Source organism: Ictidomys tridecemlineatus, chromosome 2 (genome assembly GCF_052094955.1).
Source record: "Ictidomys tridecemlineatus isolate mIctTri1 chromosome 2, mIctTri1.hap1, whole genome shotgun sequence".
NCBI lineage: Eukaryota > Metazoa > Chordata > Mammalia > Rodentia > Sciuridae > Ictidomys > Ictidomys tridecemlineatus.
This window is the reverse complement of record NC_135478.1, coordinates 24,409,049-24,432,892: the sequence shown is the minus strand read 5'-3', so window position 1 is coordinate 24,432,892 and position 23,844 is coordinate 24,409,049. Positions and strand designations below refer to the sequence as shown.

The 23,844-nt window shown below is 42.7% G+C and overlaps 1 protein-coding gene across 4 annotated transcripts in view; it reads left to right on the top strand.

Annotated features, from left to right (window-relative positions):
- The window catches only part of Ctdspl (CTD small phosphatase like), a 111,111-nt gene that overhangs the window by 51,425 nt on the left and 35,842 nt on the right, over positions 1-23,844 (top strand). The window lies entirely within an intron of this gene.

Here is a 23,844-nt window from a genome sequence, read left to right as displayed (position 1 = left end):
TGTAATTTTTTGGAAAATTATCTGCTGATCTGATGTTCTAAATTGTAGCCCAATATAGATGAATAAATTTAGACCTTATGAAGTTGATGTCATCTAAATTGAAAATGTAGCCTTACCAGCAAATGATATAATTTTACTATTAAATGTTTCCATTTAGTGCATAGTGTCACTCAGTCATCAAATTTTTATTTAGAACTTCCAGAGGGGTGTAAAGGCAGTTTCTCCCCTTAGCCTGACAAACTGTAAGCAATGAAGCCTTCATTCTTTAATTCATTCAACCTTAATTTAAGCATCTAAGCACTGGAGATACAGTGTTGAATAATACATGAATGAGTAAAGTATGAAATTCATTGCTGTTGTGTTTGACAGCAGATATTCAAGAAAAGAGCTGGATGAGCCAAGGGCCCAAGGGCATAATAGAAACGGGAAGAGAAGCATGGGGTGGGGTTTTCAGGGAGAAATTTCCAAGTTTCATAGCACTAATTCTTAAGAGGGAAGAACAGGTGGGGGATCCAGGGAGGCCTGGGGGTGCTAATTGAGGGGAGAAGGGGAGCAGATGTAGAGTCATGGAAGAACCCAGAAGTATACAGAAGAGTGCTCCAGGGGGAACAGATGCTGATGTACTCAGTTACATGAATTCTTGCTCATTGAATAAAGAAACGTGCTTCAGTACCTGGATCCAAGTTATACTCGACTGTCTGCCTCTGATCAGCTCTGATACAGGGCAGCTTTCTTTGTTTGTCTGTGCCTTTATTAAGGAACTCAAAAATCCACCTGGCATCAGAAAATGCCTCAAAGAGTAATTTATTGGAACTCCTTCTGCCCTGGTCCAGTCTGCCCCCGTTGCCATCAGTCAAGGCCTTTGTCACCTTCATAAGACCCTCTATCTGCTCCAGATAGCTGGGGTCCTTCTGGCCTCATGTGAGATATTTCCAAGTCTTCTTGCATTTAGTATATTTCCTGGAGCCCTGGAGCCTACAAATGTTATCTGTCTTTAGGATTGTCATCTGGACTGACATTATTAGAGACACTCCCCTTTCATTCTGTCCTTCCAGTCACATTGTTTTAGTGTCAGTCAGTTCTCTTAATGGTTCTCTTACACTGCCTTACAGTAACTCTAAGTCATTGGATTCGGGATAGGGTCTCACAGAGTTGCTCAGGTTGTCCTTGAACTTGTGTTCTCCCTGCCTCAACCTCCTTAGTCGGTATTGGGTAGTATTACAGGTGTGTACCACCATACCCTGTGGGGGGTTGGTTTTTGTTTGTTTGCATTTAACATAGGCTTAAATAAAGGACAGTGGCTGCAGCTTGGAAACAAATCGATTCATTCGCCAATAAACATTAAGAACTGTCTGTGATCTGGGTTCTCTGTTCATAGTTAGGTCAGTCAGTGAAGCAGACACCATTCCCTGCCCCAAGGGAGTTTTTCCTGCTTTACCCAGGGAGTTGGACCCCATAGGATGATAAGAAAAGAACAGTAAGGGGGTCTGGGGTTGTAGCTCAGTGATAGAGTGCTCACCTAGCACGTGCAATGCACTAAGTTTGATCCTCAGCACCACATAAAAATAAATAAAATAAGGGTATTGTGTTCATCTACAACTAAAAATAAATTTAGAAAAAAAAAAGAAGAAGAAAATATAAGGGACATTTTGGGAAGTAGCAGAGGCCTCCAACTATACTAGAATTTGCAGAAATGGGATTATTTACCATTAAAAAGATTACATGTAAAGTTTGAAAACTTCTTTCCTATTGCAGACACTTTGCTGTGGATTTCCTTGGGAAATGGCCTTTAGGGATCTTGTGAGCAGAGGAACCTGCTTCCCAGGGGCTGTTCTGAGTTGAGAGCCCTCATTTCTGGACATACAGAATGATTTCCCCAACATAGAATTTAAGCTTTCTCTTCTCTGGGAAAACAGTATTAGAATTTTGCCTCAAACTGATAATTAATACAACATGACAGGATAGATTTTCTGAATATATTTTCACCTCCATCTTTTTTAAAAATTCAAGTGTGAGATAGAAACCGGAATAGGAACTAGGTGGGGCAGGTGTTGGGAGCTGTTTCTGGACAGATTATTTAAGGAGACTGTTTCTAATACAAAGCTAGGTCCTAGAGAAGTCGAGGAATTGGTGGGAGCAGTGGTTGCAAGAGTTGGAGAATTAATTAGCAGGTCAGAGCCTGTAGATGAAGAAGGATGAGCAGGGGTGAAATGGGAAAGGGAGCTAGGGCTCCCCTTACTCTGTTTCTGGGGCCTCTCTTGGGTTCCAAGAACAGTGCTTGGCAGAGCCCTGGGGGAGACAGAGAAGGATGTTTGGTTTGCAAGCATGAACCCCATGCCTGCAGCTCAGTGGGAGAAGGGGGCTAGCTGGAGCAATCAGAGGTCCAGAAACTAATTTAAGAGAATGGGAAATTATGGAAGCCCTGTGGGTGAGTCTTCTCTCTCCCTGGGGCCTTAAATTTCCTCTGGCTATTAGAAAAGACCACCACAAACTCAGTGACTTAAAAAAGCATAAATTTATCTTACAGTTCTAGAGGCTCAAAGTCGAAGCAGCCTTACTGAGTTAAAACTGAGATATGGGCAGGACCAGCTCTTTCTGGAGACTCCAGAAGAATTTTATTTCCTTACCTTTTACTCAGGTCTGGAGGCTGCCTGCATTCTTTGGCTCATGGCCTTCCTCCCATCACTTCACCCTTTTACTTCCATCTCACATCTCCTACTTCCCTTTTTGACCTTGGTTCCCATTTACAAGAACCCTTGTGATTACATTTAGGGCCCACTTAGCTAATCCAGAATAATCTCCCCCTCTCAGAATCCTTAACCAAATCTCTAAGTTCTGTTTGCCATAGACAGCAACACTCACAGGTTCTGGGGATCAGGATGTAGCTGTCTTTGAGAGGAAGTGTTACTCAGCCTACCATCTGACAGAGGGGTTTAGTCTCCTAAAACTGTTCAAAGTAAAAATTTGTAGATGAAAGAGGGATTCATGATGTCTGCTTGAGCTCTTTGAGGCCATGCTAGGGTGCGCTGTCTTGGAGACTGAGCTGGCCTGTTGCCATTGGTCTCCAGACCTTCCTTCCAGCTGATGGACTATTCTGTGGTATATACCAAGTCTTGGTAAGGCTGAGCATGTGGGTGCAGCTCCCTTCACAACTGGCTTGCCTGGGGCAGGGAGCAGGGGTGTGAGCTGCTAGAGCTGCTTAAAAAGGAAACTATTCTCCTCCTTTAATTGACAGCTCGGGTTGTTCTATAGGTCTGCTTCTGCTCCAACTAACCATATTTCTCCAGGCTGTGCAACAGCTGCCCTGATGGTTTCATACCAGGAGGGGGCTGGAGACTCCTGCCAGGTGCCCTGCAGGAGGTGTGAGGGAATCCCTTGCTTTCCCACCTGGGCTATGGATGGTGAACAGCCAGGTCCTAAGGGCATTTTCAATTTGAAACATCATCTTAAAGAAGAGTATTCTCAAAAAGTGACCTTCTGTTAGGGAAGAATAGCATCTGGTTTAACATGTTATATGCGCTTTGACCCTTTTACTGCAGAACTTTCAGAAACTCTAGGGGATTTAAGGTGGGTGCATTCCACTGGTTGTAGGGAGTGAGCAAACAAATGGTTTAGTCTTTTTAGTTCACTTAAGTGTAAGCTGATCTAATAACACAGTTCTTCCCTGCCTCCAAACCACCTGTGAGACCTACTTCTCTGGGCACTTCCTCAGCCCTGAGGGCCAGAGTCTGGCCATGCTGAGTCCTCTGTGCCAGCCATGATGTTGAACCATTGGCTCCAGGGCCTGTGTGAGCCTCAGCAAGCCAGTGCCCTCAGGACAGCATGGGGCAGGGGCAGCCAGGAGAGAAAGAGCAGAGCTGCCATCCTCCTCCACCCATGCCCATTATAGCTGTCCTAGGACTTTCTTACCCATTGTCTTACCATTTTCTTCCATCTTCTGGAGGTGGGCAGCCCATGGTCTTTTCTCCACCAGGTGACAGGTTAGCCTCTGACCGACTCAGCGACTTGCCTGAGGAAAAGGATGCTGGAGAGTACATGCTGTCCAGTTTCTTCCCCTATTCCCATCTGAAGAGGGGGCACCTCTAGCTGGGCCTAGTGACTTTCATAGCATAGGGCACAGTACCTGCGCTGCCAGACTTCTTCAACCCACATCATGGTTAACACCCCCAAGTGAGAGGCTATCATAGGTCCTTGGATGTGTGTCAGTCTCCTTTCACTATTTTGGGGCCATGCTAGGGTGTTTACTGTTTTTAATCTCTCAGTGCCTAGGTCAACACCTGGAACATAGTAGGTGTGAGAATCCTCAGCCCTACCACCCTGCTTATACACAATCAGTGTGAGCAGCTTCTGTGCTGATGCTGACCTTTTGTGACTTTTTAAGGTGTATGAGTCCTAACCCCTATGGTAAGGAGCAGACCTCCTATAGGGAAGGTTATTACCAATGCTGGTCATCTTGGGACAAGGACACAGACTGCTTTCCCTGGGTCCTGTTTTCTTGGCCCTTGCCTCCACAATTTTGCTTGAGGACTTTGTCCCAGGTCATGGGAATGAAGGCTTCTGCTGTGGGGAGGAGAGGTCCACATGTCTAGCAGCCCCCATAAGTTACTCTCTGAGTTTGACTCCTGGATTCTGTCCTTCACCTAAAGGCTTGAAGTGCTATAGAGCCTGTAGGGCCTATTGCCAGATCTGGCCTGAATAGTCTGGGAAATGGTGGTCTGAAGCCCTGAAAGCAGAGACAACAGTGATAGTAAGATTCCTTAAGGAATGGTGAATGACCAAGACCTTCTCCTGCTCTACCTCAGGGGACATGCTCTGTCCTCTGCCCATGGTGGGAAGATGGGAGCATTATTTTATTAAAGGAGCTAGCAAGGTTTACGTGCAGCAGGTGCAAGATTAGTCTTTACTGAAGAGATTGCTGTTTCTTCTCCTTGCAAATATGGCTCTGTTGAGTTATGGGTTAATCAGCCCCTCTGGGCCAGCATGGCACCTCATTACTCTTTATCGCATGGTATTTATGGGAAATAGCATTCCAGGTTGCAAACAAGTGGTTGGCAAGCAAGGCTTATGAACACATCCTACTCAGCCTGCAGTGCTAAGTATGTGTTTCTCTATGAGGGCTGCCTGCAAGGCTTCAGCCCGACTCCGCCTGGGCTTACACGCCTGGCAGGGATAATCAGGCCTCTGGATATTTGACAGGCCAGGGCAGCATTGCCACCATGTACAGTAAAGGGTAAGGTCACTAACCATCCTTTCCCACCCTATATGGTCCCATGACAACAGCCCAGGCCAAACCAAGGAGTTGAAATCTGTTAAGGGAGCCAGCCACATTTGCTCTTCAGAAAACATTGCCTTAGAAGAGTGGAGGGACCTGCAATCAGACTGTTGAAAAGATCCCAGGGAGGGAGGGACTGCAGCATGGGCCAGGATACCATAGAGCAGACTGGGAACAGAGCCTTGGCCTGGTGGCTGGCTGCTGGGGATGCAGGAGGAAAAGCTGAGGTGGCATCCACACTCAGTGTTCTTGGAGTGACATTGAAGTTGTCAGCTGGAGAGAGGAATCTTGAGCTCTTCTTTTGGAAAATCCTGCAAATGCTTTGAAGACTTCCAGAGAACTGCCATCCCAACCGATAGTTCAAGTGTGTTCTTAAAATATCTGATCTCCTTGGCAGAGTGGGGCTCTGTGTAGGAAGAATCACGTGGTACTTCTTATGCCATGTTTGGTCCCAACGTGTGGTATCTATTTTGAAATATGTGGTTTATGCAATTTTATCTAGAGAGGTTTCTTGGGGTCATTTGTTAATATATTTTTCCATTTATAAAAGTATTACTTCCTAGAAAATTCCTGCTTAAGAAACAAATGACTTTATAGCATTTCTTAAAATGTCATACTCTTATGAGAATCCAAATTATACAGATTAAAAACTATAGGCTGTTGGTGACATTTTAATGCATATTTCCATCTGAATTATTAGCCTGTTAGCTAGTTGATGTAAGCCTTCTAAGTATGTCTTAGAATACTTTTTCTGTTTTTTAAAATAAAACAACATACTTGTAAACCAATGCCACAAATATCCAAATAATAGGAAATCACTCATTTAGTCTGTCAGAAAACTGTGATAGCAGGAAGAAAAGAACACAAAGACATAATCCGATGACATTTTCAAAATTAACATCTTTGCAAATATCTATGCATATTCAAAAGAGGTGATGTCTATCTGAATTAGAATAAACTCTTCTACTCTTGTTGAAACAAAACATAATGGGGGGGGGCTGGAGACGTGGCCCAAGTGGTAGCACGCTCGCCTGGCATGCGTGCGGCTTGGGTTCGATCCTCAGCACCACATACAAACAAAGATGTTATGTCTGCCGAAAACTAAAAAATAAATATTAAAATTCTCTCTCTCTCTCTCTCTCTCTCTCTCTCTCTCTCAAAAAAAAAAAAAAAAAACAGGGAAGTGTTTCTGTGTTTCAAAACTGGGAATAAAGACAACAGGCCTCCTGTCTTAGAGCATTCAAACTATTTCAAGGTGGGATTCCCTCCACCTCTATTCTGGAGATTGAACCTAGGGCCTGGTGCATGGTAGGCAAGTGGGTACCACTGAGCTGCATCCTTAATCCCCAAATGGGATTTTATTTGTCTTAAAATTCTTGCTTTAAGAATTCAGAATTCATTATATTCTTAGTAAGGCTGTTTCTATAATTTGTCCTAAACAGAAAAGAGTACTGTGTGTCCTGTTTATATGATGAAAATAAATGTCTCTAAGCTTGTCATTTGCTCCTTTGTCCATTTTGGTTACTGTCCCATGATTGGAAGACTTGTTTATCCATGTAAAAGAGGAAATTAAGAGGTTTGTGGAGTCCAGAGGTGGTTGATATTTGAGAGCCTGGAAAACAGTAATTGCCAGCTTTCCCAACAAGGATGTGCAAGAGGAGACCATAAGAAGTAATCCTGGTGGGTAACACATGAAGTACCCTGCAGTTCATGTTGATCTTCCTGCTTCTACAACTGGAAAATAATGACAAAAGTAAATATTTGGGGCCAGGTTTATTTTGGTCAGATAAGTTCCAGTCTGGTTTCTAAAATTAGAAATGCTGCGGGATGCACGTGGCTTGGGGCATCCTGCCGCAGAACTTTGTCTCAGAGATGTGCAGCTCTCTTCCTTGTTGTTGTTGTTGCTTGGAAATGTGCAGCTGAACCCCCTCTGTGTCTGCTCATTGGTGCAGACCTGCTGCTGCTACTGGGAAGACTCTGCCTGGGTAACTCTGGTAGGCTTCCACCCCTGCCCTCACCAGATGATGAGCTGAGCCCACCATCTGCCTTCAGATGCTGACTTCCAAGAGTACAACTCTCATCCTATTGCTGTTCCTCCTCAAAGAATTCACTGACTACGTCCCCCTATTGCCACCTTCAAGCCAAAGTTTCTCACTGCTGTGATCTCCCTGGGTGGTACACCACTTGCCAAAGTGGCCTCCTCATTGTCTCCTAAACACAATGTAACTTTCAATTTTTCCCTACATAACATCCTTCCCTATCCCTTCTGACAATCCTTCCAGGCTCAGCTGTAGTCCCATTTCCCTGGGGAGAGTGCCCAGCCCAAGGGAAGCCAGTCTGAATATTTGCACTGTCCATCTGTTGTTTTCCCTCAATGCCCAGCACAAGCAAGGTGCCTAGGAGACATTTCCCTTTCAGCATCAGGTTCTTGTCCACATGCCCTCCCAGCATTGGTTCTTGGACTTGGCCTTTTCCTCTACTCAGATCATGCAGCCCTCTGTAGAATGGGGCAATAGCAGCTGATAGCCTCAATCTCCCACTGGGACTGGTTGGAGGAAGTGGTGCCTGCACACACAGGGCCTGGCCTTCACCTGCCTTCCCAGGTGAAGTAGGAACAAGCAGGGCTGGCTGTGTGGGCATGCCATTTGTGCTTTACACAGGGTCCCACCCTTGGTTTAATACTCTGCTTCTACTGTCCTGAAATTCTCCCTACCTTTTTGGACCTACATTTTCATTCATGCTGAATCCCACAAATGAAACACTCAGTCCTGGGAACAGAGAAGGTGCTGGTGGAGGGGTGAGAAATGTCACAGAAGGGATGCTGGGTGAAGTACATGTGGAGACCAATGGGGAGTGAGCAGCAGCCTCAGAGAAGACATGGAGGGGATGCACCTGTAGTGAAGCACGTTCCTTGCAGGGGGAACAGTTTTCTTGTACTGAAAGCTGCTGGGAGGGGAGGTTCCTCAGGGGTGGTGACTGCACAGGACCTGAGTTTAGCCCTAATCAGCCATGCCTGCCATCATAATCCTGCCTTACAGCACTATTCCAACAATCTTGTGTCACTTAGGAGAAAAGCCAAGTCTTTCCAGTGGCCTGAAGGTCTTATCTGACCTGCTGCTGCTGTCCTCTTCTGCTATCACTGTCCCTTGATTATTCTGCTGCAGCCATACCAGCCCCCTTGCTGGTCTTGAACACAGCAGGAAAGCCCCACACAGGGCATATGCATCAGCTTCCTCTCAGCCTGGGTCACCCTTCCCCAGACAACCCACCCTGTCCTCCTTCCGGCCTTTCCTGAGATGTCACTTGTCAGTGTGGTTTTCCCTGAACACCCTATTTAAAACAACACACATACACATGCTAGAACCTCTTTCCTGCTATCCTTTGATCCAAACTTAGCACCATATAACATACTCTCATAACATTTTATGTTTTTATTTATCATTTCGCTTCAGTGGAATGTGAGCTTGGTGAGGACAGGGATATTTGTTTGCTTGTTCAGTACCCTGATCCCCAGTACTGAGAACACTCCCTGACACACAGTAAACCCTAGATAAACAAGCACTGGAAGACTTCTCTGCTCTGTGGGAAGGAAAGTCCTGCCAATTGAGGTGACTAAAGGAGGGACAGTGGTAGCTGGGGAGGGGTCTGTGAGACCATGGAAAAGTCACAGAGGAGATAGCAGGCTGGCTGACAAGGGGAAATTGAAAGTCACCATACAAGTGAAGGCTAAACTAGGAGAGCCCAAATGAGCAGAGCAGCTGAGCAAGTTCGAGCCCTTAACCTAAGCCACACCAGGGAACCTGAGCAGCAGCTCTGGTGGATAAGATCATAGGGTTCCAGGCCTCACAAGGACCTCTGTGAATTTTTTCACTCCTACCCCCACCATGGACCCCATGACAGTGCAAACAAACCATCAATTAAAGAATTAATTTTATTTTTGGCCTAGGAGATGTCAGTCTTTGAGGAGGATTTATTGAGGATTTTTGAGACATTATTTGAGGCAGCTATTCCTTTTTTCAGTTCCGAAACAATTTTTGGACCAGATAGAGAGCAGAACATGCTAATGGCTGTATTTTTATCATGGTGCAAAATGGAAGTAGAGTGCCCAGTTTCTTGGTATACAGTTGGTTCCTGTTAGGTTCTGTGTTACAAATTGTAATATCTCATCTTTCCTGATTTTGTTTGTTAAAGTCTCTCTGCACTCTCTAGTTGAGATAGAGGTTTTCAATTTTGATGATCTTTTCAAAAAAGCCTAGTTTTATTGATTTTTTTCCTATTGTTCTGTTTTCTCTGTTTCATTTGTTTCTACTCTGATGTTTATTTTGATGCCAAGTATTGAACCCACCACACATGCTAAGCACACCTCTACCACTGAGCTCCACCCCCAGCTTCCTAAGGCTTTATTACTTTCTTCCTTCTGCTATCTCTGGGCTTAGGTTGTCCTTTTTCTGCTTCCTAGAAATGCAGTTAGGTTGTTTATTTGAAATCTTCTAGTTTGACGCAGGCACTTATGGCTATAAAATTCCCCCCAGTAGTGGTTTTGCTGCGTCCCATAACTTTCAGTGTGTTGTGGCCTTGTGTTACTCTTTTAGGATATTTTAGAGTTATTTTTATTTTTTTCTTTGACTGGTTGTTCAAGAATGTGTTATTTAATTTCCACATATTTATGAATTTTCCAGGTTTGGTTTTGTTTTTGCTGTGGGTTACTAGTTTCATTCTATTATGGTCAAAAAAGATACTTGGTGTGTTTTCATTCTTAAATTCTTTACGGCTTATTTTGTGATGACATGTGATCTGTCCTGGAGAATGTTCTGCATGCATCCGAGAAGAATGCATAATCAGTATTGGTTGGAATGTCCTGTGTGTGTCTGTAAATATTGTTCATGTCTTTGTTTCCTTATTTATGTTCTGTCTGAATGTTCTTTCCATTATCAAAAGTGAGGTTTTGAAATCTATTATTGTGTTGCTACTTCTCTCTTCACTTCTGTATTTGTTAGGTGCAAATATAATGGTTATATCCTCCCAGTGAATTTGTCCTTTTATCATCATATAATGTCCATTGTCAAATCTGTGTTGTCACCCTACTCTGGTTTGGAACTTTTTGCATGGAATACCTTTTCCCATTCTTTTGTTTTCAGCATATGTGTTCCCTTATGTCTAAAGCAAGTCTCCTGTGGATAATTGGATCTTGTTTTCCCTCCATTTAGCCATTCAAATGTGTTTTGACTGGGGAGTTTAATCCATTTATGCTTAATGTAATTATTGGAAGAAAAAGACTTACTATTGCCATGTTGTTAATCGTTTTTTATCTATCTTACAGCTCTTTTGTTCCTGTTGCCTCTTTTTCTGTCTTGTGTTTGATTGATTTTTGTGTGTGTGTGATGACATGATTTAATTTCTCTCATTTTCTTTCATTTATCTTCTATGTGTGATTAGTATGGGGATTAAATAAAACGTTTTACAGTAATAATCACCTATTTTAGGTTGATATACAAGGCCACTCATCATCTTTTTAAGCATAAGGTACAACAAATAGACTTTTTAAACTTTTTCACTTTCACCTTCATTTAATTATTTTAAATAGAACTATCATTAGAAGATATATATTTTATGAGTTTGATGCAGCTAAATCCCAGTGGTATTAAAGAACTTAATGAAGTACCTTTAACATTCTGGAGGATTAGACTAGCCAAGAAATTTTTGAAAAAAAATAATAAAGGGGGACTAGAGATATGAAGTATAAAACAGTATCTATAGTAGCAAAGCTTTATTTTACTGGCACAAGCAGAGAATAGAATAGAATAGTGTAGAGTAGATGGAATGCCAAAATCAGTGTGTGAGGGTGAGTTGCTCAGTAAATACTAGGATTAATCTTTTGGAGAAAAAAAAATGGTAATTTGTGTACCAGAACAAATCCCAAACATAAAATATTCACATTAAAGATATTTACCAAAAGAAAATATAAGTATATTAGGATAGAAAAAAAACCATTTTTAAAAGATTGTTAGATTTGACTCCCTAAAAACTTCAAGCTTTTGTACATCCATAACCACTCTAAACAAAATTAAAAGCCTAAAATAGATACTATTCCCAGTGTACAGAACAGTCAAGGGATTATGCCTCTAATACATGACAAGGGAACCCTCACCATCAATGGGAAAAATAGGCAAAAAGGTCAGCATTAAAAGAAATATAATTATGGGATTTGCAGGTAAATGGATGGAGTTGGAGAATATTATGCTAAGCGAAGTAAGCCAATCCCAAAAAAACTAAAGGCCGAATGTTTTCTCTGATTAGTGGGTGCCGATCCATGGTGGAGGAAGTGCATGGGAAGAATGGAGGAACTTTGGATTGAGCAAAGAGGAAAGTGGAGAGGGGTTATGAAGGTAGGAAAGATGGTGGAATGAGATAGTCATCATTACCCTAGGTACATGTATGATTGCACTAATGGTGCGTCTCTACATCATGTCCAACCAGATAATTGAAATGTTGCACTCCATTTGTATACGATGAATTAAAATGCATTCTGCTGTCATGTACAACAAGTAGAACAAATTAAAAAAGAGAAAAAAAAAAGATATAAGCACAGTTCTCAAAAGAAGTAGAAATGGCCAAAAAAAGCCACAAGAGATTGTAGAAATTGGATGGCAATCAAAGAAATGTAAATTAAAACCACAGTGAGCCAGGCACAGTGGCACACACACCTGTAATCTGAAGCTGAGATAGGAGGATCATGAGTTCAAAACCAGCATCAGCAAAGGCAAGGCACTAAGCAAATCAGCGAGACCCTGTCTCTAAGTAAAATACAAAATAGGAATGGGGATGTGACTTAATGGTCGAGTGCCCCCGAGTTCAATCCTTGGTACAAAAAAAAAAAAACAAAAAAACACCCACAGTGAGCCACCAGGTTCACCTTTGGATTTGTAGAGGCTGTCTGATCTCTGCATGGGTACCAGTGCTCCCATTGGGTTGCCTCTGGGAGGAGTATGCATTGGTACTGCCTGTCTGGGTGGAACGTTGCCCAAAGGCATCAAGAGACTTGACCTTTTATTCAAAGACTTTGGTCCCAGCCCTTGTACTCTAGGAATTTCTTTTTTAAAGAGATAATCTGACATGCACTGATAATCTGAAATAATCTGAAATGCACTAATGCTCATTGTAGTGTTATTTTTGGCATTTTGAATTTTCACTTGGTATAATGTATGACACCTGATACAGAATTATTATTTTAGCATGATGCAATACTATGCTTTCTAGGGATCATTTCTATAGTTTGTTAATACATGATACAAAATTCAAAAGATACGAAAGAGAATAGAGTGAAAAATCATTACCCATCCCAGTTCTGTCCTCTATTCCCCCAGGTTCTCTCCCAGAAGGCATCTAGTTATTTATAAATCCTTCCAGAGATACTCTTTGTGTATATAAGAACACACATGCATGTGCTTTTTATTTATGTACTTAATTTTTGGTTTAGAAATGAATTGCAGCATGCTATATGCATCACTTACACCTTGCTTTTCTCACTTTTTTCCCTTGCTTTGCTCCATTTTCAGTAAGCAATGCAAAGCAAGGCTGAGAACACAGACTACCTGGGTTTGAGCAAATTACTATTTATTACCTATGTCATCCTGGGCAAATTTCTTAACTTCTCTGTCTTAGTTTCTCCATCTAGAAAATGGGTAAAATAATAGTCCCTACCTCATAGGATTACTGTGTTAAATGCATCACTATGTGCAAAGTATATAAAACAGTACCTGGCACATCTTACCTGAGTGTTAGCTATTAGGAATACATGTGGAGCTTCAACTTTCATTTTAGGACCTGTATAATATTCCAGGCTATGAATATATATTCTGCTTTGTATGATCAGTCCCATATTGATATACAACTATGTTGTTTGCAGCATTGCTAATATAAACAAAGTACAGTGTTTCTTATGACACATATTTTTGAAGGACACAGTGTAAACATCAGTAATTCAATTATGGCACAGTGCATATTTGTACAGTGGAACACAATGTATAAACTATCAAAATCAGGTTGTAGAAGGATGTCTAATGATAGGTGAAAATGTTCATATATATTTATGAAGTAGAAACTAACATTTTTAATAGAATTCTCTAGATTTTCTCCATAATAAGTGTGAAATAGATCCTACAGTCTAGAGATAGCCACACTGAACAGGTTGATGTATTTTACATAATCTCTCCTTCTAAAAACTGGCACTAGTTATTTTACAGGAAGTGGCAGTTAATCATCTTTGCTAAAAGTATCAGGAGCTATGAGTTGGTTCTGCAGAGGAAAAACTGACCCTATGTGGGTGGCACAGGTTAAAACTACTTGGAGAAGGAAGGTTTACGAGGGACAAGAGGGGTTCAAGGGGTGCAGTTTGTCCAAACTCTGTCTTCAGGGATTGCAGGAGCTAGACTGGTTAAATTAGTCATTTTCACTGTTCAGAGTTTCTCTCTGCTCATTTATTCATTAAACATCTATTATGTTAGATCTGTGTTGTGCACACATGTTTATAGGTCCAGGGACACAGACATGAACAAGATAGGTAAAATCTCTTAGGAGCCCAGCTTCCATAATTTGTGAGATGCTTCATCTAATACAGACTACAGATACTGCCCTGTATGTCTTTATAAAGATGGCTCCTCCTGTGTGCATAGTACCCTGTCTGTTGCTATGCATTAATTTTATAAACCATTCCTATTCTATTGGACTTTCAGATTGTTTATGTGAACACTTCATGGTCTTTGACATTTGATTGCCTTTTTTCAAATGACTTGTTCTGGTTTAGGTTGACCAGAAACATATGAATGAATAACCTGTGTCATCGAAGCCTAACCACCATTGGCTGTATGTTTTTATCATTTGTGTTCACCAAATGGGTACGAAACTGGGCTTTGTTGTTTAAACAGTCATTTATTTGGTTACTGTTGTACTTTAACCTTTACTTCCTCTGCAATGCATTATCTGTTTGAATCCTTTTTTCCATTTCTTATTTTGACTCTTGGTGTGAAAAACGGACTTAGTAGTGATGGTTTAGAGCTCTTGGACTCTAGACTCATACAGACATGGTTTGTATCCAGCCCTGCTACTTAGGAGCTCTGTGACCTTGGCCACTGGGCTGAGAGAGTGCTGAGGAAAGGAAGGGCATTCCCAGCAGAGGGGCTGTCCTGGGAAGCTGTCACTGAGAGGCCTGTGGCCCCGAAACATGCAAAGTGCAGTGGTTCAACCCACTGTGTGGCTGCATGGTGAGATTGCCCTTGAGTATTACCTGTTCATTCTGGATTTTCAAATGTGTGGCATTTGGAGTGAAGGCAGGTGGCACAGAACCTCAGATTCCAGGATTCTCCCTGGAAATGAGACCTAAACCCGAAGAGTGCCGCGCAGAGCCCCGCAGGGAAGATGGCAATAAAGCAGAGTCAGCTGCTCTGACTTTGAAGCCCAGCACCCTGTGTGACTGCAGGAGGATGTACATACAGAGTCTGTTTTCTCATGGGAAAGTGGGGTGGTCATGTTAGCACTGCACACTGTGGAAACCAGAGATGATTTACATTAAGGGCCTCACACAAACGAGACACTCAACAGATGTGGACTGTTAGGAACCAACAGTAGACAAGGGTAACCCTGGAAGGAAGAGATCGCATTCCTCCTGCCCAGCCTTCCGCAGCCTTGCTCCAGCCATTCTCTGCCCTGCTGGAGCCGCTCCTGCCAAACTGCAGGGCATATGAGCTTTCAAGGGGTCATTGCTTTCAGAATGCCCCATAGAGTTCCTGGGGAATTTTATTGCATGGAAATGAAATAGGGACTGATTGGATATCTCAAAAGGTGACTCTTAGTAACTAAGTCTTTTTTCTAGGCAAAGAAGTTGTTTGGATTCTCAGCAGCCACGTCTGTTTTTGAACTCTGTGCGGTCTATGCCCTGGCTTCTCCCTACACCCAACACTCCCCTCTTATTCGAACAGAGGAAAGTTGTGTTTGTTGACCACTCTTTCAGGGTGGGAAAGGAATGTAATGTATGCATAGACCGCCCAGAATTTCCTGTTAGACACCCATTCCAAACCACTGCCCTGGGATACATTCCAGAGATAGGAGCCCAACTCTAGAAGAGAAGAAATGGTGCATTCATTTAAATGTTTGCCTCTGGGAAGAACACCCCTTTGCCCCTCTTTTTTAAGAAGGTGTTTAGCTTTTTCCATAATCATATAGTTATGAATTCAGCTGTATGTTCTCTTTAGGGTTGTAATGCACTGAGGCAATTTTATTGTTCTATTTTATAGTCTTAATGGTGTTGATGTCCCCATTGATGCTATGTACAGGATATGTTTTTGATGTTCTGCTGTAAGTACTTAAACAGTGTAAATCTGCTATAGAATACTTTTAAAATTTTGCTTTTGTGACAAGAAAGAAGTGAATTTTGAGGGAAGGTTTTTGGAGCTTTGACAAATTGCCAGTAGACTTGATGCATTGTTGAAGGAAACCAGTGCTGGACAGTAGTGAAAACAGCAAAAAAAGGATTTTATTCGAGACTATTACAATAGAGGAAAAGATACCTCAGTCTAGAATCTGGCTCAATTCTGAATACATCATGGACAAGTGGGCATTTATAGCCAAGGAGCATGTTGGAGGTCAATGGATAGAAACTTGATGGGAGGAAACATCAGGAATAAGAGGCTGTTCTGGATAAACTGCCCAAACAGGGTCTTGGTGAATTCAGGCCAGTGTGATGAGGCATTACCTGGGGGAAGAGGGAAAGTGAAGACCCAGCCATATCAGGAGTGATTGAATAAAGAGAATGGGGATTCTTGCTAAACTAACCCAGATGGTCTAGAGTCCTAGAATTTAGAATTTGGATTCTATAAGGAAGTATATAGGTACACCTAAGAGAAGGTTCTGGAGCCCAACTGAAGTTTGGTTAAGCAAAAGGTGTTCGTCAATATCCTAAAAATCATACTGTACTGAGTCTTTGGTGATCTGGCTCCTGTGCTAGTGAGAAGTTCACTTTGTACCATGGAAAGGCAAATTTTTATAGAAGGCAAACTTTTGTCTTCTGTAAAGTTAAGGGGCAATTTCTTCACTTGGCGAGGAATTTGAATGATTAGAGATGGATTTACAGTGAGGAGAAAACATTCCACCTATGTTCCAGACAATCTGATCTTCGTCCTGAGTTACTTCTGGATTACACAGAGCTGTGGAACCCTGGGAAAAGGACTGAGACCAGAGGACAGAAGAAAGTGCTGGGGAGTGGAGGTGGGGGGCATGCTCAGGAAGATGAGCTTGGAATCATGGCAGACCCCAGAGGTTTAGAATGGTTCCAGAGCCTCTATTATCTTGACTCTAAACCAGGTCAGAACAAGAGAATGTAAAAGGTCACTGGTTATGTGGCATGGGCAGTATCACACTAGTTAAGCAACATTGGCTGTTTAGGGATAACATTCAATTTCTGAATGCTGAAAGAAAGTAGTAAAGTCAGGAAGTACAACAGGATGACCAAAAATGCACCCGCCCCCCTATGCATGTGCCACTCCATTGTGGCTTCCATCTGCTGGCATCAGCATGTCTAGGAGCTCTGATCATGTGCTCTTAGACTGGTCCTCTTGGGCCACTGAAGGACCGAACTCCGCTGTCGGCCTTGGTGGACTTGGCTGTGGGTGCTTTGTGGTTACAATACTTCCTTTCTAACCATATTTAATACAAGATTTCCTAGAAGAGGCCTGATCCTTAGGGTTTAAATCTCACATGTGAGGCTGTGTTTTATTGGTTTAGTTTGTATCATTGTTATTATTGTTACATGGAGAAACCTTCACTGGATAGAAGGTAAAGTTGGAAAGAGCTACTCAATGTTCTAAGTTTAGGATTCACATAACCAAACCCAAATGGGTGTGCCTGCATGTGTTCTCCTAAAGGCAGGCTGAACCTAGAAAGAAGCATTTCTGTGAAGATGGTTGTCTGGATACAAGCTAAATTCTCAGTGTTCCCAGAGAATTTAGAGACACTGCACTGTATCTAAACTGATTATAATTTTTTGTTATTATATTTTAAGATGCCTGTATGTTCTCTCTTACACAACATATGTGTTTTTGCTCCATCCATACAATTATCCAGTGGGATATGTGTTATTATTCCCATGTTACTATTGCCACCTCATACCAGCTAACAAGTGTCAGGACTGGAACCTGAACACAAGTGTAATCCCAAAGCCCGTTTTCTTTCCATGTAATTTATAAGTACTTTTAAAGTAGTTTTCTAAATAAGAAGTTCCATTCTAGGCTCATAAATGACTCACAGGTCTTATTTGCAAATATCCTGCATCTTGCTACATGTTAATAACCTGAATCAGTCATGATTTAAAATTTAATCTCAAATTGGGAATGGTGGCACATGCCTGTAATCCCAGCAACTCAGGAGGCTGAGGCAGGAGGATCATGAATTCAAGGCCATCTCAGCAATTTAGCAATGTCCTAAGTAACTCAGCAAGACCCTGTTCAAAATAAATAAAATAAAGGGCTGAGATGTAGCTCAGTGGTAAAGCACCCCCAGGGTTCAATCCTTGGTACAAAAAAAAAAAAATTAATCTCAGTAGTTGCAATCATAGGAGGAAACAATGATTTGTGGTACAAATCTTATTCTGTCACTCCCATTTTCATAAGATCAAATCCAAATTCTTTGGAGTGGTTCACAAGGCCCTTGCTGTCAGTCACTCCCATCTCACCCTTCTTGTCACTGCTTTGATTTCTCAAATTATTTCATGCTTTTTTTCGCATCAGACCCTTTACATGTGGCTGGTTCTCTACTTTCCTACTCTCCCTACAGCCCCACCCACTGGACAGACTCATCTTCCAGGAAGCCATGCCTGTACCTTCTGAACCCCAGTGAGGACCATGTGCTCTTCTTTGGGCCTCAACAGGGCCAGGCACAACCCCCTCAAAACAAGATTCATTTCCTCTCCAGATTACACGTTTCTAATGTCTGTTCCTCCAGACATGGGCCTCATGCAGTGGGGTCATGCCTGTGTTCTGCTCTGCCGAGCGTTGGAGCCTACAAAGAGAATTTGTGGTTTTACAGAACAAAAAATTCCAAAAAGTTCTGGTCTAAAAACCCTCTCTATTGCAGCTGCTTCTTTCTCTGCTTTGGCTCTTTCTCAGGTAGTTGCTTACCATTGGATGGCAAAGGTGGCCACTGCTGGCCCTAGTCTCACACCCTACCACTTTAGAAAACCTAGCAAAAAGAGGACATCTCCACGTCCTCCAGTGAATCCCAGGGCTGACTCTCCTTGGCCCAAGTTGAATCACATGGCCAAGCCTTGGTAGTAAGCCGAAAGTCAGTGGGTGAGAGTGATTCCCCAGAGGAAAATTGAGGAACTTTTGCCAGAAAGGGTAATAGGATTTGGCAGCAGAAATGTCTTATATATACTTTATTCCCTATCTGCAATTGGTGCTCTAAAGATGCAGGCTTCTGCTACTGGGTCAACATTCTGCCCATAGGATCAGGGAGGTATTTCCCCTAGTGTCTTTAGGATCCAGGACTGATTTATTCTGAGAAGAAGGCAGTCATCAATGTGTTGTTCATAGACTCTTCATAAGCCCAGTGCTGGGAGATAGGAAGTCCCTAGCCCTGGAGTAAGAAAAAGAGGGATGTACACAGGAGTAGGAAATGGTCTGTATTTGCAGGACTGGGGTAACACCAGGTCCAGGAACCTAGGTAGAAGCATTATCTCCAGGCACACCTAGGAAAACAGCCACTGCCAGTTTTCCCTCAGTGTCACACTGTCCTTCCTGTGCACACAAGGACCACAGGTCAGTCTTTGTCTAACATCTCCAGGTGTTCACAATCATCCCCAGAATTTCTGCTCCACCCAGGTCTATTCAGGGAAATGGAGAAAGTTAAGCCTTTCTATCACTTCATCTGCCTCTGTCAATGATCTCATCCATTTACTCACCCTGCGGGGTATTTAGGCCCATGGCCCAACCATCTGTATGGAGAAAAGGGCATCTACTGGAACCAGCCATGGGCATGTCTTTATTGGCAGGGCTAAGGAAGAAAAAGCAGGTCCTGTCAGGCCTCATATAAAGGCCCAGTAAGGGAACTGGCCAGGAGACCCTGGGTCAGCCAGCCTCCTTGGTGCTCTTTCCTGACACACACCTTAGGGCTAGGAATGCCTGAGACCTGAGCAGAGCCCAGCAGAGGAGAGCTAAGTGTAGCCCCAGAGGGGAGTGAGTAAGGGGTTGGCGGAGCTTGGATGCCTCTCTCTCTCCTGGGCCAAGAGCATTGTTCTTTTCCTAAGTAAAGCAGCATCCAGCAGAGCTCATTTGGCTCTTGACCCCTCTCTTCTCCTTCCCCATCTCTGCATCCAATTTTTAGAGCAATTGAGTGGAATTATTTCCTAATATTTTTCTAGTTTTTTTTGCTTTTAAATTACAGTTTATATAACTAAAATCTGTTATGGTAAATATGACTTCCAGTGTCATATGCTAGGAGAAAAAAAAAATCTGTGCCCATAGAATTCATCTCTGATCCAGGATTTGCCCACAGAACCCCTATTCCTTTACCAAGCAGAAGCTTTTAAGAGACTAATGATAATAAGAACTAACATTTATGGACTGCTTATCCTGTATGAGGCACTGTTCTGAGTAATTAGATAATTAGATAATTCTCACAACAGACTTGTAAGACGTGGCTGTCTCTTTTGTCCTCAGTTTAAAAATAAGGAAACTGAGACTCAGAGAGGTCGCCTAACTTATCCAGGTCCCATACTGTTTCTGGTTGAGCCAGCCTTCACCTCTTACAGGCTGGGTTCCTGAGAAGACATCTACAACCACCGCAGTCTGGTAACTTTGTGCAGCCTTTATCAGTGTCTTGTTGAGAATTCATTGTGGGATACAAAATGGGCAAGAGAGACAAGTCAGGAAGATATTGCAGTGGTCCCGGGACAAAGTGGTGAGGGCCTCAGTATGGATAGGGCAGGGGCAAGGAGTTGCTGAGGAAAGATTGAAGAGCCACTTAGCATATCATACCCAGCATCTTAGAGAGAGGGTGAGGTGTTTTGACTAGGAGGTTGGTGCTTCCCCTGGGTGAAGAGGAAGATGTTGAGTCCCATTTAGGCACGCCAAGGGGGAGGCACACAGGAAATAACCTGGCCTGAAAGGTAGGAAGGAGGTATGAGCTCAGGGATCACCCAGAACACGCATTTGGGAGTTCAGTGGCTGAGGAACAAATCACTTCCACTGGAGAGGTTATCTTTGATTCTACCGCTGCATAGCAGGGATGCTCCAGGAAGTGGACATGTGGAAGGAGGGAGGTTAGTGTGCTGAGGATGAGGAATCTGCATGGAGGAAGCTGGAGTGAGGTGGGCGGGTGCTGGGTGTGGATAGGAACAGGAAGGTTGTCAGGCATAGTGACAGAAAGCTTTGAAATGATTTTTGGTGGTGATTTCTAAGTCTGATAAAGATGAAAGTCTTTATGAGATGATTTAGACTAATGTTCAGAGTTGCTATTCTTTTCTTCCTCTAAAATAATTCTTAAAGCCAATGAAACAGGGAGCCTCATGCTTCATTAGTCTCTAATATCCTGAAAGACCTTGTTCCTAAATACCTGGGCCAACCGAACACCTCTCAGACACATCTTACTAGTGGAATCACTTAAAGGGGTGCCCAGGGAAAGGTGGCAAAAAGGCAGATTCTTAAAAACAGAAGCAGTGGGACCCATTTGTGTGGGTACGGGGAGGGCATGGGCAGGGTGCATTCTACTGGTAAAAGGACACTTCTGTGGTAACTGCTTGTCATGTGGCCTTCTCTGGTCTTGAGCTGCTCATTATGCTCTGTTTTGTTGGTGTCATAGACCAGCAGTTGATGCAGGCCACATGGACTTCTTACAAGGCTCAAAACACTTCTTGCCTGGTTTGTTTGCCTCATAGACTTGGGCTGGAAAAGCACAGGATAAGTCTGAAGGTGAAGGTTTAGGTTTAAAAGTAGTATGTGTTTTTTCCTGAGCTGCTCAGAGTTGCTAGAAAAGAAGTTTAATAAGACTGTTTACTATTTCCCCCATTGTTTATGACCAATTACACAATTACCATAAAACATTTGGGAAGTATAGAAAGAAGAAATGTAAAACACCCATAGTCTGATAACCACTGTTAATTTTTCCTGATTATAATCTTTTTTAGCTTGTTTTGTGTGATTATGACTAAATCCAATACTTATATAATTATAAGGCTAGTTATTTTTTTTAATAATTTTTTAGTTGTAGTGGACACAATGCCTTTATTTTATTTGTTTTTATTTTTATGTGGTGCCAGTGGCTCTTACACGTTAGGCAAGGCTAATTTTTTTAAGCTAATGTTATAAACAGCTGCCTAAAACTACAGATTTTAGTTTCAATTATCAGCCAAAACCCTTTTACCAGTTTATGAGCAAATCCAGGCCTTTCTGGATTACAGCTGGATGAGAGGTAACAGCAAGGTAGAAGGCAGTGGGATTCTGGACCCTGGCGGTCTATCTCGAGCCCTAGGAACAAGTGAATGCTGAGGGTGTGGGGGTCTTGTGTGGGTCCTGAGGAGCCCTTCCATTTTCCCACCTAGTCTAATGTCCAGTGGTAGACCAGCCCAAGAATGATCAGAAATTTGGCCCTTGCCTCCTGGAGGTGCCCACACTGTAGATCTAGACTTATTTAACAGAAAGAGTCTATGCACCTCCCACAGTTGTGGAAGGGAGACCACTAAGGCTTCACTTCTTCATACAAAGGAGGAGGAATGTGCATGGGCTGCTCTTTGCCTGTCAGGGCATGGTGGCCTCCACGTGACTTGAACTCACTTATTGACTCCTGAAGCTCTGTTTGTACCTTCTATACAGTACTGGATCATGTAGTGGAAATTTTAAGTTGCTTACTGGTTCTGAGTTCAGAATTTTTTTTTTTTTTAGTATATGTTAGTTTGTTAATTAGTTAGTTATGGGGAAGATTGTGTTATCCAAGAATGATGATCATGGAAGGTGCTTTTTTCAGACTGTTCAGTATCTCCAAGACATGAACAGTGTGTTTGCTTGCAGAGAAACGTGCTCTCAGCTAGGGAAAAGTCATTCTTTGCCCCTGGCTAAATTATGTGAGTGTGGTACAAAAATTAAAACACTCAAAGTAACAATGAAACAATTTACCATTCATTTATATTAAATATGAGTTTATGCCAGTGCTTTTCTCTCCATTTGTTATGCTTCCTCCTTAATCTGATCCAAATTGTTCCATGATTGTTTTCAGCAGAATTGGGCACAGTGGTGCATGCCTGTAATCCCAGCAGCTAGGGAAGCCAAAAAAGGAGGACCAAAAGTTTGAGGCCAGTCTCAGCAACTTAGATTCTGTCTCAAAATTAAAAACAAAAAGAGCTAGAAATGTAGCCCATTGAACTCACCCCTTAGTTCAATCCCCAGTACAAAAAAAATGCCTTCAGTATAACATGCAGGGAAATCACACATTTTGGAAGCAGGCCCACTTGGGTTGGAAACCTGGCATTAGCAGTCACTGTAAAGTTTTCTCAGCAGTGAGATGTAAGCAGTGACTTCTACTCCAGTGAGATGTAAGCATCTCCTTGGGTAGCCAGAAGATTGTGTGAGATGAGGTTTGTATTGTTACCTAGAGGGTTGGCCCTTGGTCAGCAGCAGTCATTATCTCTTCACCACTGCTTCCTGAAAGACCATCCTGTCTGGTGGTTCCCATGGCTTGGCCAAACGTTTGTATCCTAAAATGAGACCACTAGCACTCTGTGATACGTACCCAAGGATTCATGTGGAAAATAGAAACAGCCAGCTTTCCCAAAGATTGAGGGTACTAAAGCACATCTTCAGGGGGATCTTAAATTCAAACTTCCTGGACCCTTTGGCCAAACCCTGGATAGAGACCACCCATATTTGTGGAGTTGCTTAAAAAAACAATTTTTCAGAATTCCTACCTAAGCACTTTTGGTTTTGATGCTAGCAAGAGCCCCCAAAACTTATATCAGAGATTTTGTGGTCTCTTGGGAGGAAAGGTACTGCACAAATCACTCATAAGTGCACAAAAAAAGGAATCATGCCACAATTGTTTTTTGGTAGAGATAAGCCTCAAGAGTTATCTTGTGGACTCAAATCATTTCCTGCATTGTCAGTTTTCTCATTAACCCTCAACATGGTCCCTTGCCTGTGCCTCACTCAGAGCTCTGCTGACCCACCCAACCATGGTATGCAGTGGGACGGCCCTGGCTGCATTCCCCTGCAGAATGCTCCTGTCCCTCCAAGTTGTCAGTCCCCTGCCCTGAGGTGTGTTTTCCATCTCCTCCATTTCTGACTTGTGGCTGCTTGTCTGGATCCCTGGATAAACTGAAAGCATCCATCACTCCCTCTGGTGTTTCAGTCCAGGACAGACCAGGGCACATTATTGCCCTGGATCTCACAAAGATGGGCTTTATCCTGTTCAACCAAAGCACACATTGTCTATGCTGACTTTGTATTAAAGATAATGGAAATCTTCAGCCCTGAGCTTGGTGGGTCCAGGCCCCCAACAACTTCTGACAAATGGCTGAGTTTAAGAAGGGAATTCCT